General features: G+C 40.0%; 1 long non-coding RNA gene across 1 annotated transcript in view; it reads left to right on the top strand.

Annotated features, from left to right (window-relative positions):
• Window positions 1-22,250, top strand: part of LOC103880292 — a 77,096-nt gene that overhangs the window by 10,122 nt on the left and 44,724 nt on the right. Inside the window, exon 2 of the long non-coding RNA XR_641250.4 lies at window positions 15,789-15,844. This is a non-coding gene — a long non-coding RNA (uncharacterized LOC103880292). The remainder of the gene's footprint in view (window positions 1-15,788; window positions 15,845-22,250) is intronic.

Genomic DNA, 22,250 nt, shown 5'->3' with positions numbered 1-22,250 from the left:
TACCCCCTCCATGCTAACTCCCTGAAGCCACCATGCAAAGTATGGTTTCTTGGGGACTCTGGGATCCAGGATTGTGACTCGGCATGTGATGTCTTCTACATATCCCCTGTTGTGATGAGGCAACCATTCGTGAAAAGCTGTTCTACCTGGAGCGTGATTTCACTTCTACTACAGCTAACAAAGTCAGGTGTTTCTAAACAACTTTAACGTTAGTGGGAGGAGTTGTTTAATTAACCTCTCCCTTTGGTTTTCTTTTAAACTCCCAGAAATGCACAGCTTCTGGCTAAACAGAGTTACATGTCTTTTCTTTCCCTGAAATTTTCAATCCAGGGGGAGCATCAGTCGAAGGTGAAGCTGATGCTGCAAGCTTCATTAGGGCTAGCAGGAGATGAAGTGAGCGAGGAGCTGCCTTGCTTCAATTTTAAATTGCAAAAGTTAAGGGAGCAACTTAGAAAATTGTTCTTCTAATTCTTAATAATAGCTCTCTGCCTTTCTCACCATGACTGAAAATAGATTGGAGGGGGAAACTCACGGAAGGCCAGGACCCAGTATATTTTAATTCTCTAAAGCATCAATTTGAAAAGGGAAGAGAAGGAAATTCTGTGCTCGTGGTCATTAGCAAAAGTACTTTGTCTGATACAGACTGACTTCTTTCAGGTGTCTCTGTCTCACATTTTATTAGATGAGAAGGGGACTCTACTTTTTACGCAAACATGTGGTAATTTATAAAACACATATGCAAATTACCTGATTCTTCATTCAGCTGGTATTCTTCCAATTGCCTTAATAGACCATAAAAATGGTAATGCCATGGTGCACCGTTAAATGCTCAGCTATTTAGCCCAGCAGCCCTCCTTGTTTAATAGTTTTGCTCATTTAGCATGTACAATTTGTAACTGAGTAAATCTCATTTTGAAGTAGGCTAGGGAAGTTAAATCGTCTCTGGGAGTCCTGGGCACACCCTTTCGTGGCAGGAATATCACTAATAGCTACCTGGGCCCTCTGCGCGCCTGCTAATGAAGCCAGATTCTCAGAATGGCTAATGAGCTTGGCTCCTTTTATGTGACTTAAAATGTGAGTCCATTTGTTTGTTTTTCCTGTTATGAGGTTATTTGGAATATCCGAGGGAGATTGGATATTCATGCAAGCAGGTAACCTGCACCATCACCTAAGTATTATTTGAATTGATTCTGGCAACCCCTCCCTTCTGAACATCAGCTACACCCAGAATTAAGTACAAAATCTAAGCCAACAGTGAGAAATGGAGTGTGGGTTTATACCTGTTAAAGTTCTCATTGTCCAAAATTAATTTAAAACCTATATGTCCCATAAACATTGTTAACTGGGAAGTAGAGAAGATAAATTTGGCAGGGAGGGTGGAGTGAGGTGGTGAACCTGTCCCGAAAAAGGTTTTGACTTCATTCATTGAGTGATTGGAGATTCACTAGAGATTTCTGAGCAAGGAAAATGAACCTGGTAGCAGTGTGCTAGCTCGTGTGGAGAGGGAAGTTTTGGAACACCCAGCAGAAAGCACTTCTGGAGATGTAAGGGTGATGTGCTAAAGGTTTCAGCTGGAGAAATATTAGCTAAAATGAAGAGAAAGGAGCAGTTATAAGCAGTATTAAATTGTGGTAGGCAGAATTCCAAAATGACCTCAAGTCCCCACCCTCAATGACTCATACTCTTGAATAATCCCCTTTCCTTGAGTGTTGGCAAGACCTGTGAATACAATGGGATGTCAATCCCATAGCTAGGTCACTTAGCTGGCTTTAAGGTGACAGCAAAGGAGATTATACCAGGCGAGCCTGACCTAATCAGACAAACCTTCAAAAAGTGTGACATCATTGAGATTCCCACTGTAGGCCTCAAGGAAGAAAGCAAGTCGCTCTGTCCTGAACTGCCAATAGAGAGGGGTGGCCTCTAGGAGTTGAGCCCCTCAGTCTTACAACCACAAGGAAGTAACTTCTCCCAACAACCAATGAGCTTGGAAGAGGAACCCAGATTCTGATGAGATTTCAACCCAGGCTGATTTCAACCTTGACTTCAGCTTTACAAGACCTTGAGCACAGAGCCCAGCCGTGTCGTGCCTGGACTTTCATCCTCCTGACCTGCGAAGTAATGAATGAGTATTGTTTTTACCTGGTAAGCTTGTGGTGCTCTGTTAGGCAGCAATAAAAAACTCATGCTTGTCTCCCACCAGGAGACAAGCAGCCTAAAAGACTCAATCTAAAATTATAAAATCTTACTTTAAAAAATGCAATTGTATTTCAAATATATATGGTGAATCAAGTGAACGGTTGGTTGACCAAGTGTTTCCAAGCTGAGGGTCTTCTGAGCTTACTTTATTGAATATATGTAATATGTTTATAACCTTTTTATACAATATCTTTGTTCCATAGTGCTAGTCAAGTGTTTACATTGATGTTTAGATTGTTAATCTTCTCCTTCCCTTTTCCACCTGCCCTCCTCCAATGACCCTCCAGTGTATTATTTCAGATATTACAGTAATTATTAAGCCTGGTTGAACAAGACTACCCAGAATTATGTCTCACTGGAATCCAGTAAGATTTTACTCCACATTTGAGTCTCAGATAAAGCTATGCCTTGATACAGAAGAGGAGGTATTGACTGGAAAAAACTGACTGACCAGCTCTCTGGGTTCTAATCATGTGAAATTTACTTTCCTAAAATTTGCTGTGACCGTGGTCCAAAAAGGGAGTCTTTGTTCTGAAAGTTCAGAAACTCCTTGTTAGTGTTGTAGGTAGGTCTGATCGGCCCAGGGTTAACCTGAATTCAATTCAGGTTAAATTCAGATTCTGATTCTAACTCTCTAAACTTCAATGTCCATTTTTAAAATGCTGAAAATGTGTCTACCTTAGAACACTTTTGAGATGGGAGGATTACCACCTGTACCCCAGTAACTTATGGAAAAATAAAATTAAAAAATAAAAGTTTAGAAAAAAGCTCCTAATGAAGAAAGGAGAATATGTTCCAGATCAAAGATGAACACTGAGCATTCCAAAAAAAAAGGAAAAGAAAAAAATGAGATGATTCAATGAGGTAATTCCTTGTAGATCAGTTAGGAGGAGGAGAAGGAGGAGTCATCAACATAAAGCACACTTGGTAGGGGTCTGACACTGAGTGAGAGAATGAATGAATGAATGAATGAATGAGGACGCTTGGCGATGGAGGCCAATTCATGAAATAAACATAAAAATTGGACCAGCCAAGTACTTTGGATAATTATTTTGGCTGACCAAGGAAGCTAGAGGAGATGCCAGGTCATTTCCAAAGGTTGCTTGGTAAGCATAAGATTCTAAGCCAAGGCAGGGAGAGATTTTGTTTTTTTAAATGGAGGAATTGCCTGTTTTATGGTAACAATCGGTGATCTCCAGATACACCTATCATCACACTCGGGTTAAACACGCCCGACAAAATCTAAACCAACACTGCAAGGGTGGAGTGTAGGTTTGCTAGTGTCCAATCTCCTTGGTGTGGTGCCTAGCTGGACACTAACATGGGAGTCTCTAGTCTCCCTTTCTTAACCATTACCAACAACTTTCGAAGAACTTAGACTTTTTTCCAACATATTGATTCAAGTCCAGCCTTACAGGCTTCACCACCATCATGTTTCATTAGGCTGATATTATATATCCATTCTCTAATTTTCCAGGTGTCGATGTCATAGTTGAAACCCCAGAGAGTGATGTTATGTCCAGTCTTTTGAGGGAAGGGGCAACCCAGATTTGCCATTCCATCCTTTCTATAGAATAAATCACACAAACCAAATAGACCTAGTGAGATGACAAAGCCAAAATCAAAATGCGTTTCTCCCAAAGTCATCCTAAACCAAAGGCAATTTACAGACAGTAAAGTTAATATTTTTTCTTGAGTTTTATGATCTGAAAGATTTATGGACCATGATCTTAAAAGCCTATTTGAGTTATGTGGAAGAATGTCCTGATTTTTAGATGTGTGCTGAAGTATTTAGAAATCAAGTGTCATGATGTCTGCAACTTACTTTCAACTAGGTCAGCAAATAAACACACAGACATATGTGTGTGTGTGTGTGTGTGTGTGTGTGTATAGACAGAGAGAGAGAAAGAAAGATAAGTATACATAAAGCAAATTTGACCAAATTTGAGCAATTGTTGGCTCTGTGTGACACATATATAAATGTTCATTTGTCTATGTTTGAAAATAATCCTAATAAAATGTTGGAAATAAACTCTACCTGCGTTTTAATTCTATTTTATTATTATTTTGAGAGGGAGTCTCACTCTGTCACCCAGGCTGGAGTGCGGTGGTGTGATCTCAGCTCACTGCAACCTCCACATCCCACGTTCAAGCAATTCTCCCTGCCTCGTCCTCCCTAGTAGCTGGGATTATAGGCGCCCACCATCACACGTGGCTAATTTTTATATTTCTTAGTAGAGACAGGGTTTCGCCATGTTGGCCAGGCTGGTCTTGGACGCCTGACCTCAGGTGATCCGCCTACCTTGGCCTCCCAAAGTGCTGGGATTACAGGCGTGAGCCACTGCGCCCAGCCTTAATTCTATTTTATATGTCCAAAGGTGAATTTGTGCTCTTCCATTCTTGTCTTCTATGATATTGACTCTAACCATTTAAATATATGGAACCTTTTCACTAAGGCCTCCTTTTGCCACCAGTTATGTTGTGTATTTTATTCTTTCATTCCCTTATAATGATTTTGTCCAACTCTCTTCTCCTTAGGACGTGGGTTTGCTTTCTGCTTTTAATGTAATTTTACGTTTAACCAGAGAAGGCTTGCTTGGGCTGTTTCTTTTTACTGATGTCTTATTTAATAAATCAAAACCACCTCTAGCTTCTGAGATTAAGCCCAGCCAATGCTCCATTTTTTATTAGGATGAGAACGTCTGTAACTTTCCCCCTGCTAGGCTGCCACAAGACGACTTTGCATTTAGTGACGGTGGCCTGGAAGTTACAGGGAATTAGATCCAACTCAATTTGACTCACTTTGATCCGGGCCTCTTAACATAATTTTCAAGTGTTTGACCCAATCAGGATCATGAAGTGGAAAATTTGAGAAAAACTGATTACTGAGGTTTTTTTTTCTTAAAAAAAAAAAAAAAAAAATCAAAAGGACTATTGGAAGATATTTTAAAAAATGACACTGCATGGGAAACATCACAGTGTGTGAGTCAAGATGCTTCGGAATCAGTCGACCAGAAAGGCACCTTGTTGTTGACTCTGCTGAGAGGACACACTCGAACAGGCAGGAGGATGGGGATCCTGCTGAGAGAAACAGAATGGAGCCCATCACAGTGTTAGCAACTTCCTCCTCAGAAGAGCTTCGTGGCTGAGCAGCTCTGTGGAAACCTTTTTGAGGTTCATGTCGATGGCACTGGGTCCCAGAGAGTTAGTGAGGTCTTATCATGGAGGAAGACCTTGGCCAGAGGAAGTTCTGATGAATTTCTTGCTGATTCAGTAACCCTCATAACAATGCCATGAGGTTAATGGAATTATCCCCAAGTTGAAGGTAAAGAAACTGAGGCTCAGAGATTTAAATAATTTACTTAGCAATGACACACAGCCATAACACATAGTTGATTATTCACATTAGTCATTTAGATCCCAGAGCCTGAGCTATTTTTCATAAATAAGAAGCTTAGAGATCATATGGTCTAATCTTTTCCTTCCTTCCTTCCTTCCTTCCATCCTTCCTTCCTCCCTCCCTCCCTCCCTCCCTCCTTCCTTCTCTCCCTCCCTCCCTCCTTCCTTTTTTTCTTTCCTTCTTTTCCTTCCTCCTTCCTTCCCTCCCTTCTTTCCCTCCCTTCTTTCCTTCCCTTCCTTCCCTCCCTGCCCTTCTTCCTGCCTCCCTTCTTCCCTCTTTCCTTTCCATCCTCTTCTTTTCTTTCTTCCTCTCCTCCCTCATTTCTTCCCTCCTTTCCTTCCTTTCTCCCTCCCTCCTTCCCTCCTCTCTTTCCTTCTTTCCTTCCTCCCCTCTCTCATTTCTTCCCTCCCTCTCTTCTTTCTTCCGTCTTTTTAGCATGTAAGCATCTTCAAGGATACATCCATGAATAAATGAAATAAAAGTCCTTGCTCTCATGCAGCTCACATCCTTGGTGCTCATAAGTGAAAAACGACAGATTAAGCACAGTCAGGCATGTTTGGGGTAGGGAGCTGCATGTTTAAATAGGGGGTCTAGATAGAAACCAGTGCAAAGGCCCTGTGGCTGCAGCTACTGGGTCCCTGACATGTTTGAATAACAGCAAGGAGACCATTGTCCCTAACACAGAGGGAGCAAAGGGGAGATGGGAGGAGGAGAGGCTAAAGAGGTTACTGGTGGCAAGCTCTTGTAGGGATTTTCCTCTGAGAAAAATCCATTGCAAGGGATTTGAGACACAATGACAAGGCTGACTTCCATTTTCAAAGGTACACTCTGGCTGTTGTGTTTTAGGGCAATGGCAGAACCAACGAGACCAGTTAGAAAGCCAGTGAGGAAATCCAGACAAGAGAGATGTTTGTCATTCATGTTGGGATGGAGACGGTTAAGGCAAGGAGAAGTGCCAGATTCAGGTTATGTTCCGAAGGTAGGGACAAAATAACTTCCCAGTGGATGGCAAGTGGAGTGTGAGAATAATTGAGCAGTGGAGCACAGGTCTGGGAGTCGGGTCTATGCAATAGAAAGGATGCAATGGCATCAACTGAGATGGGGAAGCTATTGTAGCTCATTTGGAGGTAGAATGGATATAGTCTGGAAAATGTTTACCTTTGGACTTTTTGATTTTTAAACATCCATTAGACATCTGCTTGGAGGCGTCTATAGTTTAGGATAAAAGTGGGGGGTGTATAGGTACCTGCAAGTTGTTAGGAAGGAGATAGTATAAACACTTTGATAGGTGATCAGCCAACCTTCGCTCACCTACCTTGTATAAATGTAAAGCCAGTTTTTTTCATAACATCTACTTTTCTTTCTCTCTATATTAGATATTTCTCTTTAGCTCATTTTTACAATGAGGACATGTTTTCTTTAAATTTACTTTAAAAAATTAATAGATAATGCACATATCATAACATTAGCCATTTTAAAGTGTAATATTCGTGTTTTTAACAGATTTACGAGATTTCACAGCCATCAACACTATCTAATTCTAAAATATTTTCATCACCCCCGGAAGAAACCCTAAACATATCAATAGTCACTCTGTATTCCTGCTTCCCCTGAGGACCTGGCATCTATTAATGTACTTTCTGTCTCTATAGATTTGCCTATTCTGAGCATTCCATAAAAATCACATATAATATGTGGCTTTTTGTGTCTGGCCTTTATTTATTTATTTATTTATTTTTTTTTTTGGTTAGCACAATATTTTCTTTTTTTGCATTTTTTTATTATTATACTTTAAGTTCTGGGATACATGTGCAGAACATCCAGGTTTGTTACATAGGTATACACGTGCAATGGTGGTTTGCTGCACCCATCAACCCATCATCTACATTAGGTATTTCTCCTAATGCTATTTCTCTCCTAGCCCTCCACCCTGCAACAGGCCCCGGTGTGCAATGTTCCCCTCCCTGTGTCCATGTGTTCTCATTGTTCAGATCCCACTTATGAGTGAGAACATGCGGTGTTTGATTTTCTGTTCTTATGTTAGTTTTCTGAGAATGATGGTTTCCAGCTTCATCCATGTCCCTGCAAAGGACATGAACTCATCCTTTTTTATGGCTGCATAGTATGCCATGGTGTATATGGTTAGCACAATATTTTCAATTGTGTTCGTGTTGTACCATGTATCACCACTTCATTATTTTTCATTGGCGAATAATATTCCATCAAAGGAATATACTGCATTTTGATTATCTATTCATCAGTTGATGGGCATTAGCATTGTACCTGCTATTTTGCTATTCTGAATCATGCTGCAGTGAGCATTCATACACAAGCTTTTATGTGCATAGATATTTCCAGTTCTTGTGGGTATGTATGTAGCAATGGGATTGCTGGTCAAGTGGTAACCACATGTTTAACTTTTTGAGAAACTGCCAGACTGACTTTCACAGCAGTTACACTGCTTTACATTGCCACCAGCAATGCATTAAAAGTTCCAATTTCTCTGCATTCCTGCCAAGATTTGTGATTGCGTGTCCTCTTGATTATAGTGATCTTGGTGAGTGTGAAGTGGTATATTGTTGTGATTTTTATTTGTATTTCCCTAATGATTAATGATGTTGAACATCTTTGCATATGCTTATTAGTCATTTGAATGTCTTCTTTGGACAAATGCCTATTCAAGTTCTTTGCCAATTATTAAATTGGGGTATTTAACTTTTTGGTGGTGAGTTTTAAGGATTCTTTATATATTATCATCTGTATGACTGGCAAATGTTTTCTCTCATTCTTTAGCTTTTCTGTCCACATTCTTATTAGTGTCTTTTGATGCACAAAAATTATTAATTTTGATGAAATCCAATGTATCTGTTTTATATTAAGATATACACCTGTGTTTTCTTCTAAGAGTTTTATAGTTTCCACTTTTACATTTAGATCTTTGATGCATTTTGAAATATGCTCTGTGTATCATGTACGATAGGACCCAAAATTCATCCTTTTGCATGTAGCTATTCAATTGCCCCAGCACCACTGTTACAAAGACTATTACTTCTCTAATGAATGGTCTAGACATCCTTGTCAAGCATTCTCTGAATTTGCTTTATAGATTCTTTCCAACTCCCTTACTTAGTACAAGAAGTATATAGGCAGATATGTTTTTTATATGAACACAAGCAAGCAGGTACACATATATATGTGTGTATACACTCATATATATGTATATGTGTGTATATGTATATAAATATAATTTTCATATTATCTTTAAAAGACCATAATCTTTTTGTTTTCTACTTTAATAAAAGATGAAATTCCAATTTTGTAACTGTAGGTAGTTGGGATTTGGAGATAGGGCAAAAGATGGGCAAATTGTTATGATTGTAGTACATTCCATATGGTAGTTATTAAATCAATTCTGTGCTACAACTGCTCATCTTCTAATGGAACTCACTCATACCTTCCCTTTTATGGCAATCTTTCCCTATTATTGTAAAAACTTGTTGAAGAAAAGCATCATTTGGCTCAGTGAAAATATTAACCATAGCAATGGAAAGATAAGCCATTTAACAACAGGCTGCAGGAAGGCATGAAGAAGGGAAACCTTGACCTCTCTGGGTCTGTTTGGGCCAGCAGATAAAGCTTATTTTTATTTTAGTATATCAGAACTGGAAAACCCTTAAGATGATCTCTTCTCCAGGATAATTCATCTGAGGGATTGGGGCTCTGAGAAGGAACACAAGGCAGTATAGCAGAATGGAAAGCAGGTTGTATTAATCTGTTCTCACACTGCTAATAAAGACATATTGGAGACTGGGTAATTTGTAAAGAAAAGAGACTGGACTCCCAGTTCCACATGGCTAGGGTAGCCTTACAGTTATGGTGGAAGGCAAAAGGAAAGCAAGACACGTCTTACATGGCAGCAGGCAAGAGATTGTGTGCAGGGATTCCCCTTTATAAAACCATCGGATCTCATGAAACTTATTCACTATCATGAGAGCACCATGGGAAAGACCTGTGTCATGACTGATTACCTCCCACCGGGTCCCTTTCACAACACGTGGGGATTATGGGAGCTGTAATACAAGATGAGATTTGGGTGGGGACACAGCCGAACCATATCACAGGTGGAAGTTGGAGTTGCACAAACTTGACCTTGAACCTCATTTTCGTCATATTTTTCTCTTTGACCTTGGGCAAGTGACTTTACTTACCCACACCTGTACTTGTCCGTTAGTGAAATGCCATGATAATACTTGTACTGCAGATCTATAGGATAAAATATGTTTAGCACCTAATTTAATACCTGGCACAGAAGAAGCATCCCATGCAAATGTGCTATTATTATTACATTTGTTACTTAGTTTCTACAAGACGTTTTGCTTGAGAATGTCTACTCAGCTCACAGATATTGGCTAGGACATCACTCCTCCAAAAAAAAATCTTACAAAGCACTGTTTCTCAACCCCACATACACATGAGCCTCCATTCCATATTTGTGGATACTACATCCCATGTACTCAGAAAACCAAGCACCTTTCTTCCTATGATTTCTCAGTAGTTTACAATCACACCCACGCGCGCGCACACACACACACACACAACACCCTGCCTTTGTATAAATGTTTGTTACTATTTTTTCTCTTCTTTACTAAATTAAAAAATAAATGCAGTAAAAGTCACTCATCATGGGGTACAGTTCTGTGAGTTTTGCCAAACACTATTATGTAGCCACCACCAAAATCAAGATACAGAACAGGCTTATCACCCCCTAAATTTCCTCATTCCCTTTTGTAGTCAGTTCTCTCCACCTCCAGCCTTCAGCATGTACTAATCTGTTTTTTATCTATAAAGTTAGTTTTTTCTCTGAAATATGAAAATGAAGTCACACAGCCTTTGCGTATGTGTTCCTTCACTAAAAATGCACTTGAAATTCATCCATGTTGTTGTGTGTATTGGTAATTTACTGATTTTAATTGCTGAGTAGTATTCTATTGAATTGATATACAATGATTTGTTATCCTTTCACCCATCAGAAGCCATGTGGATTGCTGTGAGATTTGGGTGATTATAAATAAAGCCACTCTGAACATTCATGTACAGATTTTTGTGAAACCATAACTTTTCATTTTACTTGGAGGAAATGTCCAAGAGTAGAATTTCTGGGCCTATCTGCAGAATTTTATTTTTTTAAAAAGTAGAAGAATTATCTGAGGCAGATGTAATAAAATGTAGGTTTGACAATGTGGGGGTGAGTGAGCACAGGTGCTCTTCCTATTATTCTGCATGCTTTTCGTACGCTTAAAACATTTTATTAGCCGGGCGTGGTGGCTCATGCCTGTAATCCCAGCACTTTGGGAGGCCAAGGCAGGCAGATCATGAGGTCAGGAGATCGAGACCATGCTGGCTAACACGGTGAAACCCTGTCTCTACTAAAAATACAAAAATTAGCCGGTTGTAGTGGCACTCGCCTATAGTCCCAGCTACTCAGGAGGCTGAGGCAGGAGAATCGCTTGAACTCGGGAGGCGGAGGTTGCAGTGAGCCGAGATCGCGCCACTGTACTCCAGCCTGGGCGACAGAGCGAGACTCCATCTCAAGAAAAAAAAAAAAATTATTAAAAACAAACCTTACAACCTGTGCAATGTAAGTGAACCCAACAATCCAGATGAAACAGGAACTGTTGATTTTGTCAAGGCTTACACATGGCCATTTAACTGCAATAACATTCTTTCCTACCTATCAACACAATAATTCTTAGACATATCACTGAAACCTTTTAATGACTCTATGAGTAGAAATGGATTAATCTTATCTGTAGCTGACAAGGCAGCCCCTTGGGATAATGTGAATCTCTGTGTGATTCCACCTTCCAGGTACTACTGGAGTCACTTTACATAGATGCCCATGAGTTTCTTACTGGTCCACCTTCTTTCCACTTTCATTATCTATCTCCCCTCTGCTTCCACCTTACCCAGGTGCCATCTTCACCCAGTTATTGCTCTTCCTTTATACTTGGTCTTCTAAAAACAGCTTTTTAGTTACTGAGAGATTTTCCAAAGCATCAAATTCTCATGTGAATATACACATAACAATATCCCATGATCGCTATTTCTACCAGGGCAGGGGACGAGGATTACAAGAAAACAGGGAGGAAACAGGGAGCCTGTTGGGGCTAAGCCAGAACAAAAAAGTGGAGGACAATAGCAAAGATATGGAATCAACCTAGATGTTCATTAACAGTGGATCAAATAACGAAAATGTGCACATACACTGTGAAATACTACACAGCCATAAAAAAGGAAAAAAGCATGTTCTTTGCAGCAACATGGATGCAGATGGAGGCCGTTATTCTAAGCAAACTAACACAGAAACAGAAAACCAAATATTGCATGTTCCCACTTATAAGCAGGAGCTAAACACTGAGTACATAAAGACACAAAGATGGAAATAACAGACACCAGGGTCTACTTGAGGGAGGAGGATGTGAGGAGAGCTGGGGTTGAAAAACTACCTATGTGGTACTATGCTCACTACCTGGGTGATGGGATCATTTGTACACCAAATCTCAGCAACACACAATGTACCAAGTAAAAACCTGCACATGTACTCCCTGAATCTAAAATAAACATTAAAAAAAAAAAAGAGGTGAAGGAGCAGAAAACCATATCCTATCACATAATCATCAGGCCTCAAGAAGTTGGGTGGCCCCCACCCGCAGTCTAGAAAGGTGACGATGGGGACACTTTCAGGCAGAAAATGCTTTTCACAAAACGCCTTTGGATTATGCTTCGGAAAATTGCATTAGCTGTAGTGGTGATAAATGGTCTTTTAAAGTCACAAAACATTCATCAGCTTAACACTCAGAACCTTCAGGTAGCACAGAGAGTGAACACTGACTGGAAACATGAAATATGGGCCAGTCCACCATCCACTAACTGAAATGTTTTATCTAGTAATCACTCTGGAGCAAGATTTATTTTTGGTTTCAAAAACATCTTTTTAATTTAAATTAGATTCAAGGGATCCTCTGTCTCCATCATCTGCCATCCTGGAGTTTAGCATTTTTAGGGGCTCTTTTTTTCATTAACCCTCTCATAATCATCTTCCAATCAAGTGTTTCCAAAAAGAAAATTACACGTGGAGCTGAACAATAATTATGTACTCCACTGGAAGTTTGGGCTGATGGTAGGCTTTGAGGGAAGTGGGCTGAGAGTTCTTTAATGACAGGAATTATGAAGAAGTCTGATACAGAATTTGAATTTCCTTTTCCCAACATCGTCCCAGGTGTTCTTGACTTGCATTGTAGAGCTCAGCTTGGGCATTCCTTCTACTATGGAACCATTTTGTTGTTGTTATTGTTATTGTTGTGAGACAGGGCCTTGATCTGTTGCGTGGGTTAGAGTGCAGTGGCATAATTACAGCTCTCTGCAGCCTCGATCTCCTGGGCTCAGGTAATCCTCTTACTACAATCCCCAGAATAACTGGGACTACAAGTGCATGCCATCATGACTGGCTAGTTTTTACATTTTTTGTAGAGATGAGGTCTCACTACATTGCACAGGCTGATCTTGAGCTCTTGAGCTCAAGTGATCCTCCTGTCTCAGCCTCCCAAAGTGCTGGGATTGCAGATGTGAGCTACCATGCCAAAGAAGAACCATTTTTGTTTGTTTGTTTGCTTGCTTCTGCCCACTCCACCCAGACAGAAACACACACTTCTTCTCCTGGACCCCAACAGCTCTCTATTGTGCCTTCCTTGAAATCATCCATCACTTGACTTCCCAGCTCCTTTCTCCAGATTTTCCTCCTGCCCTTGGATACCTGGTGTTCATCTCAGTTATGGTTGAATTCCCTCTGCCTTTGCTAGTGTCCAGCATGCAGCAGACACTCACGAAACACTTGGTGAAGAAATGAAGTCATCTTTCTGTGTGTAGTCTGCTTGTCTGGATCCTGAGAGAGTGAAAAAGAAAAGCCTCCAAGAGGCAAACAGGCAAAGAATAAGAGGAAAGAGAAAAAGAAAGAGAAAATTGCATCCCATGACAAATCTCATTGAACACCATTTTTAATATAATGAGAAAGGACTCAAAGAGAAACTTTAAAGGGGAAAAGAATCTTAATGATAGGAAACAGAAATCATTACACATCACACGGCAGGCTGACATCACATGGCAGAATGACAAATCCTAGAAACATTAATTTATTTGTTAATGTGTAGGTTTACTTAATATTTCCCCCTTCTGACACAATTCTTCTTAAAGTTTTTATTTTTGTATTTTTAGTAGAGATGGGGTTTCACCATGTTGGCCACGATGGTCTCGATCTCTTGACCTCGTGATCTACCCACTTCGGCCTCCCAAAGTGCTGGGATTACAGGCATGAGCCATTACGTCCGGCCATGAGTCTGCGTTTCTACAGCTTCAGTCAGATACATAGATGGTATCAAATAGCATTTTTTAATTTTAATTTTTGTGGATACATAGTAGGTGTGTATGTTTATGGGGTATGTGAGATGCTTTGATGCAGTCATGCAATGTGCAATAATTACATCATGGAAAATGGGTATCCATCCCCTCAAGCATTTATCCTTTGCATTACAAACAATCCAATTTGGCACCATCCAGGAAAACAGTAGTCCACATAAGTGATTTTGATATATTTGTAAGACTTTTCATTCTGGTTAACCCACATTTGCTGCAATTTTGCCGCCTATGAGACACTGGGCTAGGCAAGATCCACAGGTTTGAAATGCAGAAGAATGAATCTGTAGGGGCATGGGTTTGACTGACCTCACCCTCTCCAAAACTGGATTAGCTCCACATGCAAAATCATTCCACATGAACATACAGTAAGTGTGCACTTACCAGCATTGACAGGTTCTCAGAAATTCCAACTTCAAGTGAAATGACGTACAGCAGGTCCTCGAATACCATTGCTTGCTTCAATGTTCTTTTGTATAACATTGATGAAAAAAATGGTTTTATTCTAGTTCACTGCACTTAAGTGTGCAGTTTCCAAGAACCTATCAACAATATTAAGTGAGGATTCACTGCACACTCTAAAATGTAAAAAGAGAATAAAGTACTTGCTGTGAAACACAGTTTTAAGATAATTCCCCCCAGCAATTCTTCCTTTAAGACAGGTACCCTTAAATATATCATTTGCAAGCTTCAGGAGGCACCCCTGAGCACACATATTAATAAGTCATGATACCTGGCCTCGAGGAGTGAAGCAGATATTGCTAATGGCTTTTTGGGAGAAGTATATACGGCTGGAGGTCTGTCAGCAGAGAGAGAGGGGCACTCAGCACAACCTGATGGTTAAGAAAAACCTTCTTGGAAAAGCTCACCAATTTACATGCCAAATCTGCATACACATATTTTAATCATTATGTGCCTCCATCCTTTTATTATTAAATGGAGGATCCTTAAATGACCCATCTGAGTGACTGCAACCCCTCATTTTGGACACAAATTTCTAAGATGCTCTCAGACATTCTCCATATGTAGCATTTTGCATGCCTTCTCCAAGTACCCTCAAACTGAGACACTTCGATATATCTACACTTAATAGCTTGCCTCCTCTTTTGTTATAACAAAGTGGTGTACCTGTATCATTCAATTCTGTCTCCACCCATCTCCTGCCTATCTCATTCATTCCTGGTTGGGCTAAGAAAGAAAACCCAATGCCAAACTTCTGTAACTTGTGTTAAAGTGAAATTAGATAGTGTCAGAGTGAGGCTAAAGAACAAAGCAGATAGCATCTGTAATAGTCGTTTTCTTGTTTTATTCTCTTTTGGGGGCCAGAGGGTGGAAAGTGAGGTGGGAAGGGTCTAATTTCTTGGAGTACTCCACAGTTATGTACATTTCAAAGAGCTCTGTTTTTACACTCTCTAGTTTGGGCAGTAAGCCATTTTATTTATTTGTGGTTTATTTATTTATTTATGCAATTCTGGGTCAGCAAAAAACCTGAGAAAATGGGCATTGAGAAAGTTCTTGGTTGTTGCATTTTTCTTTCCCTCTTTCTTTTTATTTCTAATCACTGTTTAGGTTCCAACCATAAATTTAGAATCTATGGAGGTGAGGCTACATGATACATGATTACTAATTGGTCAGTCAGCCAGACTAATAATATGAACTTTAATCACCAAGAACCACATTTACACATATTTATTCTCCCTTTCTTCTATTATTCACTCCGTAGCCCCGGGAAGAAGAGAGTCGTCATTGGGTACCTGTCTATTTCACCCTTGGCAGCCTGTAAGAATATTTGAAATGCTCATCTTCAAAGACTGACCTAAAAGTACTCTGGAACTAGGGACAAAGTTAACTGCCATCTGGTACTCTCTGAAGGCAGTCAGTGATAACCCATTCTCTGCCTTTACTTTTGATTTTCTCTGCAAACCTTCTGCCTACCGTGGACAATTTTTTCAGCCTCCATGCTCCAACTTTGGGCACGAGAAAGGAATTTCAGCTAGACTAACTGCTAAAATATACAGAAATGATGCCACAAGGTCTTTCTGTTCCTAACACCTCTAATAGTGTTGGGCTATGAGTGGTGCTGCGTTAGTTTTCTGTTGCAGCTGTAACAATTTGCCATAAACTTAGTAACTTAGGCTGGGCACGGTGGCTCATACCTCTAATCCCAACATTTTTAGAGGTCAATGTGGGAGAATGGTTTGAGCTCAGGAGTTTGAGAACAGCCTGGGCAACATAGGGAGACCCCGGCTCTATTTTTAATACTTTTCAATAAAGAAGAAAGACCTTAGCAACTTAAAACAACATGAATTGCTTATCTCACAGCACTGGAGGCCAGAATCCAAAATGAGTCTCACTGGACTAACATCAAGGTGTCACTAAGGCTGTCTTCCCTTCTGGAGGCTCTAATGGAGGAATTGTTTTCTGGCCTTTTCTATCTTCTAGAGGCTACTCACATTCCCTAGCTTATCACCCTTCTATCTTCAAAGCCAGCAGTGGCTTGGCCAGTCAAGTCTGTCTCACATTGCCTCACTCTGACCCTCCACCCCAGTTCTTTTTTTCACCTGTAAAAATTCTTTTGATTACAATGAACCAAGAGAATCCGAGAGATAATGCAACATAATCTCCTTCTCTCAAGATCGACTGATTAGCAACCTTAATTACATTTGCAATTTTAATTCCTCTTTGCCAAGTTCTAGGGATTAGGACACAGACATCTTTGAAGGAGTATTATTCTACTGACCACAGGTACTCAGTGCAAATGGGAAAAAAAAAATTTATTCTTATGGATGAAGTTCACTGGGTTGGATTCCTTGGGACAGTTACTCGGCTTTGAAAAGAGAAAGAGAGGTCATGTTCTCATTTTATCTTTTCTTGAACCAGAAATAAAAATGTTTTCATGTCTATCTTAAGGACAGAAAGCAAATATTCAGCAAGGGATGCGTTTTAGCCTAACATTTAACCACATTGATGATGAAGGCAGCCACAGCTTTAGAGTTCAGCCTGCCTCCTTGCAGCTAGCTGAACATGGACAAGCAATTGACACTCTGGACCTGCATTATCCAATAGAACTTTCTGTGATGATGGGCCTGTCCACATCTGTGCTGCCCCATCTGTAACTACTGGCTGCATGTGGCTCTTGAGGTCTTAAAACATGAGCAGTTAGAGAAACTAAATTGTCAACTTTATTTAGTTTTAATGAATCCGAATTCAAATTTAAATAGCTGCATGTGACTAGTGGCTGCCACATTATACAGAACAACTCTAGGCATTTCTAAATAAATGACAAGCTGCAAAATTTGGAATTAATAATATCCAGTGTTAAGGGTTGTTTTCAGGATTAAATGAGATAATCTATGTAAAGTGCTTAGCATGGCACCTGGTTTATGGTAACCGCTCATGGAAGTTATATTTATTACTACCATTGTCATCACTGCTATTATTATTTTATTTCTTATTGCTATTTAAGATGATTATTATTTACTACTAATAATAAGTATCATTATTTTTATTTGTACCCTTTGCATTAATGATTTCCTGCCAATTAGACAATGCTTTCATGTGTTCATAGAGGAGAAAGTGGGCTGGATCACAGAGAAAAGCCATGGAAAGAGAAGAACAGACTGGGTGTTTTCAGAGGAGGAAACCCTAAATCAATGACAAGCTCTTCTCTAGATAGGGAATCCCAGGAAATCGTGAAATTCAGAAACCAAAGATTCCCACTGAATTTCCTGAAGTGCTTCCCTGAGGTGGAGGCATACAATTTTGTAGGAAAGATCCCCTCCATCCTGGCATAGTATGAACTAAGTTCTGAGTCAAGAGTCTTAGAAGTTATTTCTTTATATTTCTAAGGTATCCGCTTAGCACAGCTGTAAGTCACCAAGTGTGCAGCTCATAAGACACTTGAACCACTTATAGACAGATTATAAGCTACTTAAACCCTGATATATCTGACTACAGTCTTGGCCACGTAAAAAGGAAAGGTAGAAAGAGTGTAAACTTTGGAGTTGGAGCAAATGGAAATTGAATGCCGACTCTGCCGTTACTTACTGGGTGCTTTTGCCAAATAACATACCCTCTTCAAACCTGCTTCCTTATCATTAAGGGGATTGAATTAATCACTGTGTTTCAATTTCTTAGCATAGCACCTGATATATAGTACATGCTCAATTAATTAAATTACATACCTGGCATATTAGAGATGCTTAATACATTTTTGTTGACTGGGTGAATAAATCTAGGGACCCAATGTGAAATGACTTTATACATCAAAAAGAAAGGCTATATAGAAATGTTGCAAAGGATCTGGGCTCTGAACACAGAGGCAAGCCCATGAGTTTGCTGGTTGTGTTCTTCAGAGCAGGTGCTCTGAGATGCAGATTGAAAAGCAATTTATTAGAGATCAACATTTGTGAAAAGAAGAGGAGAAAGCTGCACTGAGAAGAGAGAAGTCAAAAGCAATGCAGGCCACTGTAGGGTTTTGGCCAATGAGGCAGGGAGCTCTAAGAGGATGTTGTCCATGAGTTGACTCAGTTTGGCCTGAAATGACTAGGCATGTATACCTTGCCCTTGCTTAAAGACTGGCTTCAGGCTGCCCCAGGAAGCCTGTGGTCTCACTCGAGGGTACTGTCTGAAGCTGAAACAGATCCTGCAAGAAATGACAGCTGGAGCTCCCCAATGCCACACTTCTCATAGCTGGGCAGCACACCCTACCATGAAGATGGATCTGGGAGATACATCCCTTGTTCACCCCAATGGGATACTCAGATTAATGAGAGCAGGTGAAAGGATAGAAAGTGCAAGAAACTTTCCCAGGGTTGTAATCAACCAGTGGCAAATATGTGATAGGATCCAGGAGAAACCGAGAGGATGCTATAAGCTAAATTTGGAAAATTTCATATGTAACTCCTAATAAATTTCTATTCATTGTAATAAGGACATTTATATGAAGAAATAACATTCCCAAACAGATCAGCAAAAGACAAGAAATGCGGGGTACAATTGAGAGTAATGGAAGGATTTAGATCAAACAGAAAAAGCTTTCTAATTGCAGTGTTTAAAAACTTGGGCAATGACATCATAGTGATTTGGGATCAAGTCCTGATTCTGCAACTAACACATGACTATTAAGTCACTTAACTTCCCTAAGCCCTGGTTTCCTGATTTGTCAAATGGGAATTGAATTGCAATCACTGCAAAACATTGTCATGGTGATTAAATGAATTAATGCATCTAAAGGGCATTGTGTTTAGCATATAACATTCACTCAATACATTTTAGCTCAGTGTTCTGACTAGACTATGAGTTTTCTGCAATTTCTCAGTGAGGAGAGGTTTGAAATTAATATCGGACTTTTCTTTCTACCAAACACGTATATAATACTGAATATTATTTACACTTTGTGTCTAAGATATACCTAAATGAAACAATAGTAAAATATACATATTTCTAATGTCATACAGAAGATTCAACATTACCAATGATTTTTATTTCCCATTTACAATTATGTCCACTGAATCATAAATTACATAATCTTCCAAGACATTGTTATATACCAGCTTACATGCTCTCGGAGAATTGAAGAATGCATTTGCATAATAAATTATCTGAGGAATTTCAGTCAGAAGAATGTTCCAGTGTTTAATATTGTTGAACCTAGATTACCCAATTTCTTTTGGCCCTATAACCCTTATTTTTCATGTGCAGATTTATTAATCAGAACACTTGAAATTGCAAGCAACAGAAACTTAACTCTACCACACTAAGCAAATAAACAGATTTATTGCACCAAGGAATTGCTTTGAACAAAGATGAAGCTCAGGCCTGGTTGAATCAAGGGACCAAGTAATGTTATTTGTCAACCTCTAAACTGTTTTCTCTGTATCCACTTAATTCTCAGGAATACTCTCCTTAAATGTTTAAAACATTGAAAATACCAGTTCTAAACTTTCTATGACAACATAAATTCCCAGAAGGGAGGAGACGAAGTTTCTGTTGTTGCTGTTTTTGTTTTATAAAAATCAATTTTAGGAGAAGTGTCAGGGTAGCCTCTCAGTAGCCCAGATTGGACACTATCACTGACCAGAATGATGTAATAATGCTAAATGCCCACCTTAGGTCAGACGTCCACCTCTGGAACTGAAATAGGGTCATTAAAGTCACACTCATCCACAGCACAAAGACTTAGATGGTTAAGCTCTAAATAGCCCCATTGCCAGAGAGGCCATCTGAGATCTTTGTCTTGCCAAAAACAGCTCCATGCTGAATTTGCAGAAAGGCTTAATTTCTCCTCCGGAGCTCTGAGCAGGGTTATTAACAGTCCCTTTCAAGTCCTCCCTCTGGGAAGCTCTACAAACAGCTGCACTAAAAGGAAGAGGGAGGAAGCACTAAAGCTTTTGGAATCCAGGCTGTGCATCCTCTGGCAGCCCCAGGCTTTATCCGGGCAACCTTGATGTAGAGCAGCAGCATTCAGGGTAGGTTGGAGGCCTGAAGATTTTCAGCAAAGCTCATTTCTGAGAATGCCTGCCAGGGAGTGCCCTGTGCAGCCGTATCAGGGAATTGAGAATAAAGCTGATATCCAAGAAAAAGATTGTGGTTTATTTTAGGATAAAGATTGGCTGGTCAGAAAACATTTGACTTGGGGGAACAAGCATTATCATAAGACTTCTTGGTGGATGAGAAGTTATATATGCCACCATCAAGTGTTCCGAGCTTTAGGCAAGCATGCTTTGTTTGGAATGCACACATCATTATAAGAGCTATGACCAGGAAAGGAGCAAGTAGGTGAGCAGCATGGTGTATGGAAAGGTAACCGAACTAGGATGTAGATAGAATTTACACCAATTCACTGAGTCACCTGGGAGGATTCCCTTCCCCTCAGGCTTTTACTTTCTTCATCTCACAAGTGAGATGGGATAGCAAATAATCTCATCTCACAGATGAACTCTTGTGGTGTTGGCACTGTGTTGGGAAAGAATCTGAGGTTGTGTCCTCACTCTTCAAGAAATAATTATGCGGTTGTTTTACAATCACATGTCATAGCCGTTGGAAAGGGTGATTACTAGCCCATCTCTTTTATTTGCTATCCCTGGAGAAGATACTTATAATCTTTTCTGGATGGAGATTTCCATTATTCCAAACACTTGAATATTTTCCTTGATGCTTGAGACTAGATAGTTATTTTTAACCTCTCACCATTGTTTTAAATGTTATCTACAAAAATCTTCTCTTTTTTGGTATGAGAACTAAACACAGGTATAAAACCTGGAGCCTCTAAGCATTCCATTTGCCAAGGGTTTCAGCGTCTCTCCACTGTGTGTTCTGGTAAGTGAACTCTGCCAAACATTAATAAACTACAGCGTGCAGAGTCACTGCCTCTGGTCTGCTTGGGTTTTTCTTCCTCCCTCAGCCCTGATCATGTTGTCCCTTTCTGAGATTCCACAGCTCCCACAGATGCTAGAAAACCACGTCTGAGCAGCTGGAGAGTTCCTGGGGCAGGGTTTTGATCAAAGCTGGTGGCTTTTCAGTTCATTGTGTTCTCTTCGGCGAAGCTGTCACTGTTCTTTTTCTTTCACGTCTTTTAAAGGAAGTACTTCTTTGCACAGCAATTCAATTCAACAAACACTTTCTAGTGTCAATTGTGGGTAACTTTCTGTGCTAAGTGCAAGAGAAAAATAAAGATGAGTAAGACATAGTCTGTGTCCTTGAAGGGGTCACAAGTTAGTGAGGGAGACAGACTTGGACACAACTAATGGTGATGAAAATCAGGCTGTGATAAATACTTTAATACTTTATTCAAAGACAGAACACTATGGGAGAAGGGAACAGAGTAGGCATTGGGTACGATTCCAGAGAGGCTATTTGAGTTTGGCGGTGAAGGAGAAATACTAGGGGGAAAGAAGAATGTTTTCCAATGAAAGTAAGAAACTTACACAAAAATGTGAGGATAGGGAGTGCATGGTGTGTCCGGAGAACAATGAATGAATGGTTTGAGGTGGCTGGGATGCAGTATCTATGTAACAGCAGCAGGTATGAGGTGGAGGTTTACATCAAAGTCACAATTTTGAGGGCCTTAAATAGCACTGTAACCCACTTCAACATATAAAACGGATATTGAAGCCCTATATGTAATAGGCATAGTGCTCTAGGCTGAGCTGGGAGGATGCCACACACAGTACCTGCTCCTAAG

The sequence above is a fragment of the Papio anubis genome, chromosome 18 (assembly GCF_008728515.1).
Source record: "Papio anubis isolate 15944 chromosome 18, Panubis1.0, whole genome shotgun sequence".
NCBI classification, from domain to species: domain Eukaryota; kingdom Metazoa; phylum Chordata; class Mammalia; order Primates; family Cercopithecidae; genus Papio; species Papio anubis.
Note: the sequence above shows the minus strand (reverse complement) of the source record. Positions and strands in the feature narration are given on the sequence as shown.